Genomic DNA, 3,495 nt, shown 5'->3' on the forward strand with positions numbered 1-3,495 from the left:
TCTCTCTCTCTCTCTCTCTCTCTCTCTCTCTCTCTCTCTCTCTCTCTCTCTCGTTCCTTCACATTCCACATTCAAGGCTTTTCTAAAATGCTTCTCCTTTCCTCAAATTCTCACCCTGCTTTTCCCACATAAGAACACCACATTCGTGGAGTGCAAGTTCTATCCTATTTCAAAATGGCTAAGAGGCCAGAAAACAGACTCTGGGAATACAAACTACTCCTTTTCTTTTAATCAGCAGGTGGTGTGTCAGATGACACTATGACATGTTTAGGCAAAGCTGTTTTGTGTTTTTCCTTTTCCCTACCTCCTCTGAGCTTCTGTTGTCCCTGTTCCTCCTTGGTAGCCTCTACCCCAGGTTATTTTCCTCTTTCATGCCTTATGTATCTTTTGTGGTCACTCTGTCCCATTCTTCGTTCACCTTATATCACCAAAAGTCGTGATCACCTTTCTAGACTTTGAGCCATAGGAAACTCAGCTGTCATAAGCTGGAGAGATGGCTCAGTGATCCAAGTACTTGCTGCTCAAGCACATGGACAAGATTTCAGACTCCCTAGAAAGCCATATAGATGTTGGGTGGTTGCAATATCAGCCCAGAAATGAGGGACTGGGGATCTCTAGAATAAGCAGGCTAGTTAAACTAACCATATCCCAAAAGCTATGGGTTTGACTAAGAGATCTGTTGCAATAGATAAGGTAGAGGAACAATGAAGGATGGTACTTGATATTAACCTCAAGCACCCCAAGGACATATCCCTATATGCATCCATGCTTCCACACATGCAAAAACATGGGCATACACATAAACATTCCACACATGCAAATGGAAAATGGTGGGGGAGACTTGCCTATAAAGGAAAATATTTGCTTGGGGAGAGTAATAGTTCCATATAAATAAAATAATTTATTGCTATTAAGTCATGAAGCCTATAGAAAGTAATTTACTCTTTTTCCTCTGAAAATGTTACTAAACCTTTCCATTCTCTTCTTGTAGTATGTGTCCCAATGGGAACAGGAATGCAAATGTGGTATGAAATTGAGGCAAAGGAGGCTAGAAATGTATTTCAGAGTAGAGAGCTTGCCTAGCATGTAGAGGGCTCTGGGTTCAACCTCCAGCACCTCACATAAGAAAGAAAGTCATTGAGCAAAATTCTCAGCATCTGAACGCCAGTAACAACAGTAAAATCACAATTTCCCCGCAATTTTGGAATAAATAATGGCATAAGTTTTTTTCTGTCATGCTTTTGCTTATACAGTATCAACATTTTCACATTTAGGACTCAAGCCCATTCCCTGCTTCTTTATGAATCCTAAGATTTAAACAATGCCATTATCTAGAATGAGAATGTTATAAAATGTCTTTTCCCTTTAAGGGGCTTTGATCGCAAGACTGTTTGATTCCCAAGTTCCCAGTCATAGGCAACAGCAAAAGCAGTCAGTGGTCAGCTGAGAAAGCACGGTTTGTCTGCTATAGTCTAAACTGCCTGCTGGATGCTCACTATACAGAGCGAGCAGTACTGATCTTTTTCTCAAGGCTTAGTCAGTCAAGTATTTGTTGTATAGTCATGAGAACCAGAATTCAATATCCAGAAAACACATCTTTAAACAACATGGAAATTCCAGCAATGGGGTTACAGAAAGAGGATGATCCTTGGGGCTTTCTGGCCAGCCCGCTTAGCAGAATCAATGAATTGCAAACTAGTAAGAGCCCATATCTCAAAAAATTAGGTAAACATGATGAAGGAAGACACCCATATCCATGTGTGAATACATGCATCCATGGACACTCCCCCCTCACAGCACACACATGAAAACACATACAAATAAAGGGAAGAAAAATCCAGAAGAAATAACATTTTGATTTGGATATATACATTTAGTTTTGAAACCTCCAAAGCCCCACTATATAAAAAATAGGTTTCTTATCTCTGATGATATAAATTAATGTGAATAGAAATAATAAAGTAAGACCTATAGAGAGAAATTTTGAAAACTAAGTAAGAAATAATCCTTTACCAAATGAATGCATGGGAATCTGAAGGAACACTCTAGAAAACAGACTAATGCACATCCATGGTGAAGGATCAGCATCAGACCCAGGAATGATGTCCCCTTTGGAACAGGGGAGGGGGGAGTGAAGTGTGGACTGTTCTGTTTCCCCTTCAGCAGTGTCCTGGAAGCTTTTCAATAGGTCACTGGGGAGTTCAGTTATAGACACTATGGAACATCCAAAAAGGATTCACCAGACCCATCAGAGAACAAGGATACGATTCTAAGAACAATGCTGGGAATGGTTGGAGGGGAAGGCTTAGTTAGTAGGTGATTGTCCTGTGAGCATGAGGACCTGAGCTAGTTGAAGAACCCACAGAGAACTCTAGGTATTTCAGTGAGCAACTATGATGCTGGTACTCCAGAGGTAAGAGCAGAGGAGCCTGAGGCTTACTGCACAAACAGTAGAGTTTAATTTGTGATCTATCAACAGGAAGAGATCCCATCACAATGGGAATAACACCAGAGGATGTTCTATGGCCTCTATCTAACATGTACACACACACACACACACACACACACACACACGCACACACACACACACACAAAGCCGTGATGGGAATAATCAAATGCACATAAGATATCTTTCTTTTGATTTCTTTTTAGAACATTGATAAGACATTGGAACTTTCCATATGACAGACTGGAGAAGTCTGCCATACAAAAAAGGCATGAGGGTATCAAAACACAGGGACCATAACAAGTACTCATCCCTAAACAAAGAATAATATCAAAACCTCTAACGCTAATCCTGTACTTTGAGGCTTCAACCACATCGAATAGAACACTAGGCATAGTTATGTAGTTGTGGAATTCTCTACCTCAATGATAGAAACCAAATAGCAAAAGGCAGAGATTATTGCAATATGGAAACTCAAAGAAACAATCCAGTGGGTAGCAACAGGGTACTCTATCCATGAAATATGAGTATAATACTGTTTTAAAGCTCTGAAAGAAGAGAAACTCCTCAAAAGTCAAATATGCTTTCAATTAGAATGACCTAAGTTTGATTCCCAGGACTCCACGGCAGGATAAACTGGTTCCCCTAAGTTGTCCTCCAACTACTATATGTGTGCCACCCACAAAATAATGTTTAAAAGTGTAAACTATCAAATTATTCAGAGGGAGAACATCTTCATAAGGTCAAATATTTTGAAAAAAAATTAGTAATTTATTAAGTTGAAGAACTAAATTAAAAGAAACCTTTTAAACCCTAAAAATGAGAAAACTCACTGTGAGACATTGTTATCTAAAGACCAGCTCTAGAAGGAGACTGAAGGGCAGGAGGGATGGCAGGACTGATCAAGTCATTCTAAAAATTTCTTAAAATGAAAGAACCATCTTCTTCAGATTTAAATTGACCACTAAATAACTAATCCGCAAAGTAACATTTGATCTGAATGGACCACATAATTGTAACACTGATCAGTGTTGGAGATAAACTTGCCA

This window comes from Mus pahari, chromosome 5, assembly GCF_900095145.1.
Source record: "Mus pahari chromosome 5, PAHARI_EIJ_v1.1, whole genome shotgun sequence".
In the NCBI taxonomy this organism is placed as follows: domain Eukaryota; kingdom Metazoa; phylum Chordata; class Mammalia; order Rodentia; family Muridae; genus Mus; species Mus pahari.